At 40.8% G+C, this 17,058-nt stretch overlaps 1 long non-coding RNA gene across 1 annotated transcript in view; it reads right to left on the bottom strand.

The window, feature by feature from the left end:
* Window positions 1-6,109: 6,109 nt before the first annotated feature.
* Window positions 6,110-17,058, bottom strand: part of LOC122464004 — a 28,496-nt gene continuing 17,547 nt past the window's right edge. Inside the window, exons 2-3 of the long non-coding RNA XR_006287823.1 lie at window positions 10,460-10,510; window positions 6,110-6,206 (exon numbers count right to left, since the gene is read on the bottom strand). This is a non-coding gene — a long non-coding RNA (uncharacterized LOC122464004). The remainder of the gene's footprint in view (window positions 6,207-10,459; window positions 10,511-17,058) is intronic.

Below are 17,058 nucleotides of genomic sequence, written 5' to 3'. Positions count from 1 at the left end.
TGTTCCTGATCACTTTCCTCTCGTGTAGGTGCTTCAGGATTGATTCCTTGAGGACCTGCTCCATGATTTTTCCAGGGACTGAGGTGAGGCTGACTGGCCTGTAGTTCCCAGGATCCTCCTTCTTCCCTTTTTTAAAGATTGGCACTACATTAGCCTTTTTCCAGTCATCTGGGACTTCCCCCGTTTGCCATGAGTTTTCAAAGATAATGGCCACTTGCTCTGCAATCACATCCGCCAATTCCTTTAGCACTCTCGGATGCAACTCGTCTGGCCCCATGGATTTGTGCACGTCCAGCTTTTCTAAATAGTCCCTAACCACCTCTTTCTCCACAGAGGGCTGGCCCATCTACTTCTAAATCCAGGCTGCAAGGGGCCCCCTATCTTTGTTTGCAATCCACAGTCATTTCCCCTTCTCTGAAGTGAGGGCCCTAACCACTGAGCTATGAGACAGTCTGATGTGCGGCTCCCTCAATCTCTTCTGTTGAAGCCATTCTATTCTGGCCAATTAATATTAAATTTAATACAAAAGAGTGAGAATGACTCTGTAGTCCAGTGGTTAGGGCACTCACCACAGAGGTGGGAAACTCCAGTTCACATCCCTTCTTGTCAGGTAGAAGAGGAAATTGAACAGGGGGTCTCCCCCATCCCAAAGCAGTAACCTAACCGCTAAAGACTTGGAGGGGTGGGTGGGGAGGAGTTCCGCTCTCCCCCACCAGACATTTTCTGTGGAGTTGGACATTACCCTCTTCCACAGACTTCCTAGGGGATGCTGGGCAAGACAATGAACATGCATAAACACAAGGGGACAGAACCAACATTGCACAAGAAACTTTATTCTGCTATTTCCCAGTGGTTTACCACTTGCCTTTGAAACCTTAACATTCTTTCAGCATACATTTTTTTTGTAGTTTGCATTATTGTGCAGTGTCGGGGGAGCAGGATGGACTAACTTACTTAGGGAAGTGAGAGCCATGTACTATCAAGTCGAAACTCAGATTTTCACTCCCAGAGCCAAAAGAAGGTGAGACCATTGTGGGATGCTCTCATTGCAAGGTAGACATACCCTCAGAGTACAAGAGCACCGTCTGCAATACTGACATATCAAAGCAAGAAGACAATGAAGTTGTGATAAAAACTGAGTTTAGGTTTTTTAGCAGGTAGGTGAACATAGACATATTTATATTTCTTACTCCCTTTTAGTTCCTGTCTTAAAAATTCTAATTAATGTTTTGTGTAAGACAAACCCATGTCATAACGAAAGTTGTCATAAAAATATCGGCATTTTTCATCACTTACTGTATTGTATGGTATATGGCTATAAAATGTTAGACAAATGTTCTGTGATTGCAGCCAGAATCTGATTATATTACATAAAGTACAGTATGGCTGCAATTTTTCTTGTTTCCCTGGTAACAACTGTAAATGCACTAACTCCCTGAACTACTCCACCCCTCCTGCTGCTGATGTCAGACACAGGAGAGGTACATGTGCAACTCAACTCCACACCTGTCAAACCAGGCGGATGATCTGTTTGATCACCCTTTTTTTTGGTCCCACAAAGCCCAGTCATTTGCTGATCAGAGAATAGTGTTAATTTAGTCAGCTATCAGGATACTGGGGCGAAAAAATTTGCCCACTTATGCTATAATTTTGAACAACGAAGGAAACAGGGAGGCAAAAAATTTCCACATGACAAGAAGTTAAGGAACATGTTATTTGCTGGTAACACAAGGAATACAGAAACCCCTCTTATTGTTAATAATTTCCAATAACTGGACATTATTTAATGCCAAATGACTGTATAACAGAATTCTTCTGGAATTTCATACTACCACAGCATGAATGCCAAAAGGGCTCAACATGGATAATACAATGGACCAAGAAGAAATGAATTAGGATTTTCCATCTGTTATCTGACAGGAACACTTTAAAACAAGTGACCAATCCTTATTAATTCATCTGGTATTTTAACAAATCAGGATGAACTAATGTGGTGTTTATGTCAATGGGATATGCACCTCCATAGGAATTCCACTGCAAGTTAGCAATTAATTAATGTACCTGTAGCAATTATTGGAGAGGATTAGTATCTGACCTTAATATCCATGTACTCTGTTGGCAGGCTGCCCATTTTCACCTCAACATTAATGAAGATAAACATTTGTATGTAAGCGTGCCCCTTATGGTCATTTTGTTTACTATGATATTTCATCATTTGCCTACCAGTCCTCCTATAACTACAAAGTTAGATTCAGTGGACTGAAATCTACTGTGAGCGACACTGCTGAAAATATACTACTACACTCTATGTTTACCGAGGTAACCTGTGAACAGTAACTCCCATGTTTATGATTTATACATTCACTCTTTTTTAAAGTCAACCTGAAAACCTGAAAAAACTTGAAGAGTTTTGAAAATTTTCATTTTTGTGAAAAAAATGATGGGGAAAAATAATTTCCTGACCAGCTCTAAAATGAGAGAGAGGGAGTGGTCTGATAATTAGACCACAGTCCTCACAGATGGATCTTCCCATTGACCTCCTCTGTTTATGAGGTTTGCAATACAAGTATGGAACTACGAATTAATTTGATGAATGGTTACATGTAATAAGGACCCTGCTGTGAATCCCTCACTATCATTAATGAGTGCTCACCTATTAATCACTATTGTCATTTATTATTTGCGTTTTGGTAGAGCCCAATAGCACCATGTCAGAGATCAAAACTCCATTGTGTTAGGCTCTTGGCAAACATTTAGAAACACATGAACGTTGCCTGAAAGAACTCACAGTCTAAAGCCCCTAGCTAGCAAACACGTCTGCATGTGAGTAACTTTATGCACCTGTGCTGTGGTGGAAGTGGAGCAGCTCTGTAAAAATTTATCAGTATTGTATGTTGACCTGGTTATTGGATGTTTACTCTGTGACCCTATTGGGTTCAATCAATAGGGCTGCTGGGAAACAGACAGGCAGCCAAAAAAATGATTCAAGATAAGACACCCCTCAGCAAACACTAGGGGCTGTTGCAGGACAATGGGTGAATCGTTGTCCCTGAAGAAACTGTTTCAACCTCCACTGAGCCCTTCCAAATTGGCTATGGACAGCAGGGCCTAAAAGCCCAGGAACTGAAAAAATACAACACTCAGGCTGGATTAGAAGTTACTTTCTCTTGGGGGGTTGAGGAGGGGGACAATTGTTGATGAGATGCTGTTCAACCTGAAACACACGGTCACCTATCAGAGATATCTGAAGAAGTTAGGCTTCCCTAGGCTTCTGCAGGAGGATGGAAAGCTTTTAGATAAGACAGATATGCATATAGACTATTGTTTTAAAATCCTTTTTTTTTCTTATGTTGTACTTTGTTCCTATTGTTAAAATGAAACAATCCTCTCTTTTAAGCAGGCTGTCTGAGAACTCTATTCACCACAGGTTGCAGGCTCACAAAGGGAAAAACTGCACTCAGATGGGCTGGGTCAGGATGGTTGATACATCATTGGTACTGTAAACCAGAGCCTGGTCTAGGAGTGGGGAAATTGCAGAATTACACCCCAGGGAGGTAAAGGCATGAAGCCTGATGGGGCACACTCAGAAACACCAGAAAGGGGATAAAGTTGCAGCTACTTCTGTAACAGTGACAGCTGTCTCTAAAGTTCAATGGGACTGCTTACATGCATAAATTTACTCACTTGAGTAAGCATTTGCATAGTTAGGGCCTAATTTAATGCAACAAGTGGCTGATAAAACCCAAAAGGATAGAACTGGGGAGGAAGAACAAGGGCAAGAGGAATGGGAAATCAATGGTCCCATAGACTACCAATGTGCATAGTCTGATGGTTCTGAAATATTTAAAAGATGCATTTTATGCTTGTTTGTTTTGTTTTATTTTTAATTACAGGACATAATCAAATGCATAAAAGATCCTAAGTTCCAGTATCATCTTAGGTGTAATCAGTTTCCCATTTCCCATGGACATTACTTCGAAGATAGTCTTGAGGAGAGATTTGAAAAAGGTCAGAATTTTAACTTTATAGAATTCTGTGTTAAACCATTTGGATTTAAATGTGTACTTGCTACACATAAAACCAACTTGTATTAACTCATCATTAGTGAAATTAAATAGGGCCAAGGTCTTTGTTCAGTGACACCCATCCAGTTCAAACTGGCAACGTTACGAAGTTTGCCTTTGCCATGAATTGGGCACAGATGGTTTTGAGTAACAAAAACACCATTTTTTCCTGTAAAATTTGAAGTAAGCTGATAATAATTTTGATGACCTTAGAAATGCCATTACTGATTATTGAAAAACAAAGTGGGGATGGGAGGGAGGGTGGAAGGACTGAAAGGAACTACAACAGGACAGAAGTTGGCCCTAAACACTGTGTGTGTGTGTGTGTGTGTGTGTGTGTGTGTGTGTTAAGAATCTAGCTCAAGGTCTAGAAATTCTATGTGAGAAGAATCAGTGTTTTTTATTACTGAATTCCTCATTTTTTTCTTAAACAACTGGGATTCAGAAGTTACTTTAGTACTATCCAACTTCTAATATTAAAAATTCTGTCTCATAAAAAGTGGATCTAACAGGCATCAAAGACTTGAATTCCACTGCGATTTAGATGGTAAAAAATTTAAAAGTGCAGATCTACACACCTTAATATTCTCAATAAGACTTTCCATCTAGCATCCTTTTATCCTTAACTGCATATGACTTCCAATAAAGTTGACTTTAAAAAATAACAAACTTGCACTGGACAAAGCATAACTATACATACATATATATACACTGATGACATATTGATTAAATTATAATTCTTAAAGGCATATTATAGTGATGTTATTTTTTCCAGCATATGCATTAATGTTTTAGCATTTACCTATCTCTCACCTTCATCCAGTTGTCCACCCTTGAGCTCATAGCTTGAAGATAAGATTCCATCGCAGTCTCTTCAGCAGAGTGGTTGCTTACTGAATGCTGTGTATTGATCTCATGGCATGCACTGTCAACCAACACCTTAAACCAGCAGGTAGTCAATATAGATCCTGGAACACTATTGTTATGTGCTTACCACAGAAGCTCTGCTTAAAGGCCCTGATCTGAAGCTCACTGAAGTTAATGGAAATACTCTCATTATCTTCAATGAATTTGGACAAGGCTCTACAAGCAGCCATTCTACACAAGCTTTTGTTTTCAGGTGGTGTCACATGCCAAGCATTACAGCAATCTCATGTCGAAATGACAAGCCCATGAGCAACAGCAGCAATGTCAGCATCTGAAAGAAAAAATTGCATTTGCTTTACCGGGAAGGGATGGAAAAGTACTCTCAGCTACTGCTGCTACTTGAAATCCAGTACCAGTCTCGGGTTTAACAAGCCTCCTAAACTGTGAGCCTGGTTCACAAATGGCAGACACTCTCCCTGAACCATAGGGGATATAATATTGGCTAAGGCCTCAAATCAGCAAGGAATTTAACCTCATACTTAACTTTAAGTCTATCCCTATTCAGTAAAACACCTAAGCATTAATCAGGGCCTGTTGCTTTCCCATATTTTTTTATATGCTTCCTAAGGTGCATTGTCATTGTTTAACTTCAAATGTTATTCGAAGGGCCAATTATATAGTAGAATGTCACTAATTTGCATTAATGACAGATGAGCTCATTGTGAATTAATGAATGTTGGGTATTAATGAGTAAGTGTGAACATCATCCGGAACCATGTGGATCACAGAAGGGCCCCTGCCCGAACACGACTGCTATGGCCTATGCCCAAAACAAAGCCCCCAAACCCAGGAGTTAATAAACAAAGAATTGTTCTCTGGGAGGAGGGGTGTCAGGATGTGAGGGGACTCCACTTCCTAGTACAAATCTGTGTCCCCCCATGTTCTTGCTCACTTATTGCTCTCCTGTGTGTGGCCCCAATGGAGCACTGGGGTTTCCTCACTAGGCCAGTTGTGGGGGAGGGGATGGGGGGGGGGCTGTGCCTGTCTTAGGGCATACATTTGGATCATCATGTCCTTTAAGGAGGTAGCGAAGTCCAGGGATACAGCAGCCCTGTTTCCTATGATAGGAGACAGCACACCTTCATCTGTTCTCTTGAACAGCTCTAATGTGTAGATGGATGATCCCCCTGCTGCCATAGGTGCAGGACATTTTTGGAAGATGATTGTGACTTCTGCTAGGATGTGCCTTGGCTGGGGTCTGCCAGGTCGCTGAACCTGTGGAAAAGGGATAGGACATTTATGTGTGTGTCTGTAACACTGCAATTCATTTCCCCCCATTCTCCTCACCCTTTTCTTGTTTGCTCCATCCTCCTCTATGTGTCTGAGATCACATGCTCCTCTGGTGTTTGGAAGGATTTTTAAACTTACCATGTGTAGAGTGTATTGCCTATTTGTGCAGAGAATAGCTACTAAGATGATCAGGGGAATGGAAGACCTATCTTATGAGAGGACACTGGCAGAGCTTGGCTTGTTTAATCTAGCAAAAAGAAGTCTGAGTGGAGGTTTGATTTCTCTTTATAAATACATTAGGGGGGTAAATACCAGGAAGGGTGAAGAGCTATTTAAACTAAAGGACAATGCTGACACAAGAACAAAAGGGTCTAAACTAGCTATGAACACATTCAGGTTGGAAATTAGAAGGTCTCTAACCATCAGAGGGGTGAGGTTCTGAAACAGCCTCCCAATAGGAGCTGTGGGGGCAACCAATTTAAATAATTTAAAGAGAAAGCTAGACAAATTTACAAGTCTGATTGTATGATGGAGTTGCTTGAGGGTTGGGCACAGGGCTGAACAGCCCTAGAGCTCACTTCAGGTTTATGTTTATGCTCCTAAAAGCTCATGCTTCAGGCTTCCAGATGAGCACCTACAGGGATCAGGATAGAATTTCCCCCACTCACCAGAGTATTCTGGTTTTCTTCTTGTTTTTTTTTCCCCAATCTCCTTTCTCTGAAGCATCAGGAATGGCCACAGCTGGAGATGGGACACGGGGCAGGATCGGACGGAGCTCTGAGGTGGCACATAGCATTCTCTCAGGTACTTGACTGGCTGGTTCTTGTTCACATGCTCAGGGTCTAACTGGTCACCATATGTGGGGTCAGGATGGAATTTTCCTCCAGGTTAGATTGGCAGTGACTTTGGGTGGGGGGAGGAGGGTTACCTTCCTCTGCTGTGTATGCGCGCACGCAGGTCATTTGCCAGGATTATCTGGTTATATCTCACTTAATCATTTCCCTTCCATTGCTGGGGCCCCGGGCACTGGTGTGCCCTGGTCTACCTATTCTCTGTCACATGTAACACTCTAGTTTCCTGTGGGCTGTAATACTTCGGTCTAATTTTGGTTGATGGGTTTTGTGTGCTGTTGGTGGACTGGGATATATAGGTCAGATTGGTGTCCCTTCTGGCCTTAAACTCTGAGTTCTAGAGTAGCTGTCCTGGGTGTGTGCTGTACTGTGTAGCTCTTCACAATCAAGTGGAATAGTGATTTTGAGAGACATGGGTGTCTTCTTAGTCTGTGTCCTTATGATTTCATGTTTGAAGATAGCACTTTTTAGAAGGTTCTGTACATGTCCTTGTGCTTTCACCATAAGAAGCTCCTTAGACCTCCTCAGTGGGTCTACTGTTCTGAGGGAGAAAGCTATTTGTGCATGCCAGCTTCAAGGCTGCTGTTATGAGTCTCTTGGGCTGCCTTGAACAGACCCTTACAGGTATATACTCCTACCTTCCATTGAAATCAGTGGAAGCTAGGCCCTATCTATTGATGTGCATCTGACCAATCGAACCTCCTCTATTTTTCTTTTGAGTACCGCTTTGTAAGGCACCGATCTCTCCCCATTCATTCCATGGGAGCCTACACAGCTACATCAGGCTTTGAGCATCTCACTATTGTATCTGTTATTTTTTAGCAGCCTAGCAATTAGGCAGTGTGATGCAAAGTTACAATGCCCAAATCTGTTTGAGCGCCTGGCCCTTAACACCTATTTGTGCCTCTGGAAATCTCCCTCTTAATGATCAGAGAAAGCAGAAAGCCTCAGATGTGGACCTTCAGGTGGCTCCTGAGGATTCACTATTAGAAACAATATTATAAACAGACTGAAGTATTTGGACAACTATCTACATATTATGAGCTTGAAACTGCAATGAATTTATAACTTTTCTGACGTCCCTCAACAGTTTCTGCCTACTTTTGCAGTAACGATTCTGTAACAGTCATTCTGCAATGATTACAAGAGAGTTTATGGTACTTTGATTTCGCTGTATTATCTTGTAATTTCAAAACTTAATATCTTTCCTTTCTTCCTGTATGTCTCAAGAGACATGTTCTCTATTAGTTTTATTTACAAATTGGCCTGAACTGATGAGGGCAGAGGTTGAGCTATGGTTTTTTGTTTTTTTTTTAATTACTGCAGCTTGTCCTGCAAGAAGTTTGTTTTTGTTTCCCTATAACCTGCACAAATTCAACCTCCCTCAGGTGCTGAATCTGAACCAGTTTCTCAAAGGAGCATGGGCCCACATGGTTATACAGGGGAAATGAAAGAGGGCCATTAAGCACAGCAGAACCTTGGTGTTACAGTTCCCCTAAGAGAGACAGAGGGTTAATTTCTACATGCCATAAATGCATTTGAAACCCAAAGAAATTCTTAGCTTCGCAGGGTACTTCAACAGCAAATTTATACGTCCTAGATTAATTTTGATTGAATTGCTCAGCATTCATTTTTGTTTCTTCTTGGGCCGCACACTAATTCCAGACCCATTACGGCTGCCTCGTTATGGCAGTGGCCCTAGTAAAAAACACTAATGAGAATTACATAATGCTGTTTGATTATAACACCTTTTCCCCCCTTTCCAGATATCTTGTGAGGGAGGTGCAGTGGAATTTCTCATTATTAGAGTCATTTCTGATACATGACATTATTGGTATTTTTATTTAGTCATCTGGATATTTTGATGTCTCACTTCACTGTTGTATTAAAAGTCAATATAATATCATTTTAAACAAATCTGTTTGTCTGACCTCCAAGTAACACACAGTCAGAAACAATGATCTGCTCTGCAAAGGTGTTTGCTAAGTTGTTCCTCACCCCTCCAAATTCTTATTAACTAGTCTAACGTTGCTGAGTAGCTCTCAAGGATACAGAAACAGTCTGAAAAGAAACAAGAATGAGAAAACAAGGAAGGAAAAAGCTTACAGGATACAATTGGATACAATACAAGCTGAAGCCTTCCTTTGAGCAAGAACACATACTCTTCTGGATATCTTTTAAAAGAGTGATCAAAAAGACAGTTGCCATAATCTTGTCTAGTAAAAGCTGAAGTTTCAAAGAGGGAGAATTTAATTCTCCTACTATAGGAATATATAATTTCCCCTAGAAAGGAATAAAAAGAAAGTAGGTGTGACAGAATGCTAAAAGCAGCCATCAAGGAAAAAACTGAGCAGTGCCTAAATAGGATCCTGCTGCCATCAGGGGAATGTTTAGTTTCCCACCTGTAAGAATTACAAACATAGCACACTCTTTTCTTTCTCTATTACCCTTATTATTTTTCTCTTTTGCCTCACTCTTTTTTAGTAAGAGATCTTATTGAACCACTTTCTTCCTTCAAAAGAAATTCTTTTTTTTAACGACTTAACTGCGTAATATAAAATAAATTCCTAGTTGGTCGATTTCCAACCCAAAATGATTGATTCTAGAAGCACCATAGTTTGCTTTTATAATGGGGGTCTTGTTATTTAAAAATTAAAGAACTTTCTGATTACTTGCCTTGTTTGTCTTGGGAGTTTTCTATCAACATGGCAAACTTCTGACTAGGCATCTAAAGTTATCACAGATGTTGAAACACACTGACACAGTAATTCACTGCTGAAGACAACCTGAGAAATTACACAGATCTGTTTTTTTTAAATTAGAAGTTGCAGTGAAGTTTCTCCTGTCAGTAAACTGATGGTTTTTCTCAAAGAAAGAATTAGGCATCACCCTCTGAAGTTTTGCACCTGTAGAGGATTTCTATTTTTGAGATTCAGCGTACGGTATGCTTAATCTTAGCTGAGACTAGACGTGAACTTCTTCAACAGAAGAAAAACTACTAAAACCGTCCACCTTCTTATCTTCAAACTTCACATTTATTTGGCCTACAATGTAAAAAGGTGCAAGCCATGATGAAAATAATTCTTGGTCCTTAGTTTAACCAAAAACACCAGAACAAGGTTGGTGCTGTAGTTTACAGCAACTTTGGCAAAGATCCAAAGGAAGATCACTCACCCAAGGAAGTCTCAGTGATCTAGAGAGGAGTTTCCCTCTAAATGTTGAATGAAATTCCTTGATTGACTTCTGCAAGGATTTACAGTCACTGGAGATTGAGGATCTGCCCTACCAAAGACTGAAGGGAATTCTGGAACAGTACTATCCTGAAAATTAAAGGCCAAATCCTTTCAGACATGAAGCCACAATAATTTTTGAGGTTACTTTGCTTACCCACCATAGAAGGTGAAGGGAATCAGTAATCAAATGATGAAGTTCAGTTCCCTGAAACGAGAAAGTGGAAGAGTCTGGATTAAAGATATAGGTTTCCAAAAGCCCTAACGCTTATCTTAAGAGTTGTATGAAAACAAAAGTTCCAAGAGATTTTTGGTTTACTCAGGTCAGTCTTCACGGCATAGCTGCATATCAAGAATAAACATCAAAATCAGTGTTGACATGTCCAGATTGCCAGACTTTTAATGTCAATAATGTAAAAAAAAAACAAAAAAACAAAAAAAATACCCCAAATCTGTATTTTCCTCCAACTTCCCCTTCACGCCCCATAGAATGCAAAGTGCATTTTTGGAGGATGATCCTTACTCCAGGGAACTGTCCAAATTTCAGAATAATAAAATATGACAATATTAGAAAATAATGTGTGGGTTAATGAACGATGATCCATTGAGTCATGGATTTTCAGAGCAGGTGTCTGTCTGAAAGCCAAGTGTGAGCATTACTTCCAGTGGTGCTATGTCTAGTCTGCAGCACTGTCGGGTCTCTCCTGTGAACAGACATTATTTTATGGGGCTTTCCTTCAAATTGCTCCCATCCAAGGAATGCATGTTCAACTTGATATTTCTCCCTAATAGACAAATATCCCCTCCCGCTTTTACAAGCGAATTCAGTGCTGGTGACAGTGCTTTACTTATATCCTTGAAATCCCCTCTTTAGCCACAGAAGAGATACGAATCGATAGAAGAACTACAACCTTCCCTGTATCATCGCAACAATATACCTCAACACTTACAGCAAGTGACCATCTCTCGGGGATTAAAGAGTAATTCAGCGACCATGCCCAGTCAGTGCTTGGCCTTTCTGAGAGACTGAAAACAAAAAGGTACCAACTGGCGATGGTGGTGGCCTGTTAGCAGGAAGAGGACAATTTATTTATTTCACTTAAGTCACGCTAAACAACTAGATAGTTCAAAACTTTTTGTCCCTACCCACCTGGGTTGGTGACTAAAGTCCAAATCCAATGCAGCAGCCTGGTTACTTGTCTGTGCAAAGCAAGGAACACAGGGTAGAGAAATCTCTCATCGGGCTACAGAACCCCTCTACAGAAGTTCTTGCAGCCCTCAAATGCATATTCTTTGCAGGAAGGGAGGACAGTAGAACACATGTAGCAATGGATGCGGTCACACTCATCTATCCTTTCCACAGCCTACTCTGGCTCTACCCATTGTATTTTGGTCCCTGTGGAATTGGCTCTGCACTGCCTAGGGTTACACACCCTTTGCATGACCACATGGAAACTTGCTTCACCTTTTGAAGCAGAACTGCATCAGGTTAGCAGAAACTCCCCTGTCAACTACCACAAAGGAGCAGTATTTGCCCCATAGAGTATTTGCCCTGTAGACTAGGGAGCAGTATTCGCCCCCTTGTCTGTCTCTTAGAGCTGTGTGGAAATTTGCTGTTTTGTTTCAGAGGTTCATGCAAGCATTTTTTATGTTAATCCTCATAATTGTGAGTTACAGTTTGAGTTTTGGGTTCAACACAATCAGATTCTCAAAGAAAAATTTAGTTGACACCCCTGTGTTTCATCTGATTTCATATCAGAACCATGCAATACCACAAACTGTGTCTGACTCCTATGCAGACATATAAGTGGTTCTTTCCCACAAGGCATGAAACTAGGTGAGATTCACATGGTTTGTGCTTTTGTTTTGAACTTTTACAGAACTCTTCTCTGTATCTCATTACCAGTCCCCTGAGACACCCAGTTCCTAGCCCTTAAATGGAGATTTTGGTAAATCACGTACCTCAAGGAAAGTAGATAAATGTTGTAGGAGTTGAGCTTTCATAAACAATTTACATATGTTCATCTCTCAGAAGGAAGCAGTAAGGAAATAATTTTCAGCAACATGGGGGTGCTTCTTTAGAATGCTTACAGAGTATATTCAAACAGAGACAAAGACTAACCCATGTTAAACTGGACTGAAACATCTGGTGAGTTTGTTCTGGCTCTTGCTATAAGCATGTACTTTCTCTTTCAGTGGATTCATCTGGTGCTAATGTTGCCTTCACAACTTCAAGGCCAGAATTTCAAGGTTATTTGCACTGGAAAGGGTACATTTTATATGGAGTGGATGTTGCTTCAGATTGCAGAGACAAGTGTCTAAAAACCCATCGCCATACTCCTGGCACAAACACAGTTTAAAAATGAGTCTCAGAAAAAAATCTGACCACATGTTTTGCAACTGGGATTGCATCTGCACATGAAGTTGTTCTGTGGGAAAGCAACAGGGAAAAATATAAACATATGCTCTGATCCAGTCAATAAACCTGCTATTTGAACAATTTATACAGGAATGATGCCTTGCAAATGTCCTATGGTAGCCCAGAGTGGAAAAGTGTTTAAAATTTTCTAAAATTCCCTATATTATACAGCCTTAAAAGTCTCCTGTCCCACAGGGATGAACAGAATAACATTGAGTTCCTGTAAAAGTTATAAGCCCTGTTGTTAGGAGAAGTGAAATTATAAGATTCCAGAAATAACCCTCTCCCTAAACTACCATCCTTTCCTAGAGTGCTTCTCCAAGCCTTTCTCCTGATAAGATTAACGCCCATCATATCCAGGTGCACATACAATGTCACGTGACCAGCTGCCACTAAGGAACATGGCTTGAATTTTAAATGCTGCTCTGGGTTAGGTCAATGAAGCTTTGGCCATTTATATCTGCTGTATTTAAATCTCACAGCACACTGGCTTAAGCATTAATGACCATTTGAAAGGGATAGGTCAGTTTACACTCCTCCCAGTTATTGTTGTTGGCTACCTGTAGACTTGGGCAGACATTGCTGCATCCGTTATGCTCATATATTCAAGATTTAGCTTTGCAAAAATAATGACCAGAGACTCAGGGTTGGATTCTCTGCTGACTTTTACCTGATACAGTTATTTACACCTGTGCAAAGTAGGTATAAAATGCTAACAAACCGGAAAGGCTGTGTTTTACACCCACTCTGTACTCACCTTGCATATGTATAAATTACTACACAATATGAAAAGCAGCAGAAAATCTTTTATATTTTTAAATGAATGGTTAAGTTCTGGAGCATAGCATGACAGTCCCATGAAAAAGTACGGGATCACTAAGCCATTACAAATTGCCCCCCTTACTGTGTATGTTTTAAATGGCCGATACAGCACAATATATTGATCACTAAGGGTTGTTCATGAATGACTTCTTCAAGGGACCAAATGTATTTCCTCTGTTGTATTTGCAAGCCCTGCTCTCCCACAGCTCATTTTGAATCTGGGGTTTCACTATCTGCAGAGCCATCGGGCTGGCAAAAGCAGCAATTGATTTTTATAGGATCCACAGGGAGCAGAATATTTGAGTTTTCCCCTTTCTTACTTGCCGTGCCTATCATTGCACCCTTTCTTTATGGAAATGTTTTTATTTATTATTTCATGCTGCTAAATCAGCAACACTGGACCTAAGCATACTTTTTTTCATCACCGCAACCTGTCAGCTATTTCAAGGCAATGCAGACCTTCATTTTGAACAGTACTTGTATGAGCAACTGTACATTCAAACTTTGTGATTGCACAAATACCTGATGGAACAAAACAAAGCTATATCTTAGACCAAATGCATTCTGATTTATTGTTATTGTTTGAAGACTATATTTATCAGCTTGATTGGGTTAGGAGAGTGCACGTAATAAACCAATGTGCTTAGTCTTTGACAGCCTCAGGTAAACCGAAGCTTCAGTATGGCTTAGCACAAAGATTATAAATTCTCCATGTAGCAGAGGTCAAAACTAATTCAAAGCAAACAGGGTTTTTTTTTGCTATTTTTCTAGCAAAAAAATTCACTATGATCAAAAGATGCTGTAGGTATCCAGACAGAGGAATGCACAATGCTATTTCATATCCCAAAGTGATTTTTAAAACATACTCTATATCCACCACTGGAATGCCTTCTGAAATGCATCACGTGCTTACCAGCTCATACAACGGTATGCCACTGTTTACAAAACAAAGTGCAGAACTCTATCATATCCAATTGAAACTTCAAGGGGAATTTAGAATGGTAGATTGTAATTACTTGAGTTAGAATTTGGGCAGGATACCAGGGCAAACAAATTTTAAAAAGCCAACTAAATTAAAAATGTCCTGGGAAATTTAAATCACCACAAATGATTAGGGTGTGATTTTTACATCTCATCCAAAAGACATCTCCATCAGTGCAGTGCCCTTTAGACCTATGTTGAAACACTGGTGCATGAGTGATACAGTTATATCCAGAATGTTGTCAGTTGAATTGCTTTGCCCTTTCCTGCAGCTTCTAGGTGTTCCTTAGAGGTACTTATCCAAGTACGAGCAAGACTTTACTTTTCTTAGTTTGGGATATCTGATGGGAGCAGCACCACATGGTGTCGCTTCAGGCACTGTACATGAGTAGGATATTACAGTACACGTTTTATGTAGCTCTAACCATTTTCTGACAGGATTATTTTTATAGATTGCATATTGCGTTTTTATGTGGTTGAACTGTTCTTTTTCTATGTTTCTTTGCTTATTTATGTGTCAAAGACTGACTTTCCTGTCACACTAAGTACAATAGGCTGAAAAGAACTGAGGGCTTCTCTCTGCTACTTCATCCTTAGATTTTTTTTTTTAATTTCACCCTCACACCGTCTTTAGCAATTGCAATCGAGGATGTTACTCTGGCATGGAATTATCAAGGACACTGATCTGTTAGGGACATCTGCCTGCCAAATATCAAGTAGCACACAGTCATGTTACACTTATCATATCTCCTATAAATTTAGATATCAGCAGAAATTCCATCTTTCTCAGTGGAGATGGTGGTACTCCAATCCTGATGAGAAACTAGTCATTGTGAACCTTGACATCCAGACTGGATTGATGCAACTCACTCTATCTGGGGCTAAAGGTGAGGGTCACACAACTTGTGCAATGAGCAGAAGCCTGCCTTTTGAACAGGAAAGATCAGTGACTCATAGACTTTATGGTCAGAAGGAACCATCATGATCATCTAGTCTGGCCTCCTGAACAGTGCTGGCCACAGAACCTCACCCATCCACTCCTGTAATAGACTCCTAACCTCTGGCTGAGTTACTGAAGTCCTCAAATCATGCTTTAAAGTCTTCAAGTTACAGAGAATTCACCATTTACACTAGTTTAAACATGCAAGTGACCAATGCTCCGTGCTGCAGAGGAAGGTGAAAAACCCCCAGGGTCTCTGCCAATCTGACCCAGGGGAAAATTCTTTCCCAACCCCAAATATGGCGATCAGTTAGACCCTGAGCATGTGGGCAAGACTCACCAGCCAGACACCTTGGAAAGATTTCTCCATAGTAACTCAGAGCTCTCCCCATCCGGTGTCCCATCACCACCATTGGAAATATTTGCTGCTATCAGTAGCCAACGGGCTACATACTATTGTAGGCAGTATCATCATACCATCCCCTCCATAAATTTAATTTATCAAGCTCAGTTGTGAAGCCAGTTAGGTTCCACCGCACCCACCCACCCCCAGTCCCTCACCCTGCCCCACACCCCTTGGAAAGCTGTTCCAGAACTTCACTCTTTTGATACTTAGAAACCTTTGTCTAAATTTCAAGTACTCTACATGCTTAAATTAATTTCCTACCTGAATCTGGATCAAATTCAAGATTTCAGTCCTAAGGGGTCTAGCTAGGACATGTAAGAGTCTGCCTGTCTATCCATGACTGAAGTTGACAGTATCCCACATGATGGGTTCACAGTGACCTGTATTGGTAAAAAGAGGGGATGCTGTGTTTGGTATTAGTTGGAACATTTTCAGGGTGTTCAGCTTAATTTCTGATTGTGATACTGGATACTGAGATGAGTTTGAGAATCATAAACACATTGACCTCTGTGGCCAGATCTGTGTCTAACTGGATAAGGTGTAATCTTCTGGATTGCCACAGATGGAAATGTATGGGTTTTGCTCTATGGCTAGCTGAGTATCCAATAGCCTTGAAAAGCTGAAAAGGACCCCAAGGATGAGGGCAGGCTTAATCTAAGAACAGATGCACTCAGCAGTGGGGATGTTAGAGAGGACTCATGTTCTTAAGAATGGTCTGTTTTCCTACCAGTATTACCTGTGTCTACATCAGGCTAGAAAGAATTGGGTTCAGCTTCAGCTAGCTGCACTTCACCCAGGTGCGGAGGTCCACTAGGCAGTGAGAAAGCGGGGAGGTGATGCTGTTTATGTTTGAAGTAAAGGAGATGCAGTTTTGGATGTTGTCAGAGTTCCGGACAACTGCACCGTATTTCCCCCTGGTGGGGTAGCATAGGCACCACTTTTAGGCTCCTGGTTCCCCAGCTGTCACTTCTCTTGGGCGGAGACCCACCTCCCTCTTCCTCCTGACCGGAGGTTTTTCCAGGCTGCACAGTTTCCTGCCTATTCTGTGAATTCACCAGCAAATTGGACTGCCTAAGCAGACCTGCTTTGCTTTCTCTTGAGAAGCTATAAACAAACAGTTATAAGTTACCACACAGTTTTTCCTAGGCAAACACATTTAGTCTTAAAGTGAAAGCATTACAGAGAAAA

The sequence above is a fragment of the Chelonia mydas genome, chromosome 1, assembly GCF_015237465.2.
Source record: "Chelonia mydas isolate rCheMyd1 chromosome 1, rCheMyd1.pri.v2, whole genome shotgun sequence".
NCBI lineage: Eukaryota > Metazoa > Chordata > Testudines > Cheloniidae > Chelonia > Chelonia mydas.
Note: the sequence above shows the minus strand (reverse complement) of the source record. Positions and strands in the feature narration are given on the sequence as shown.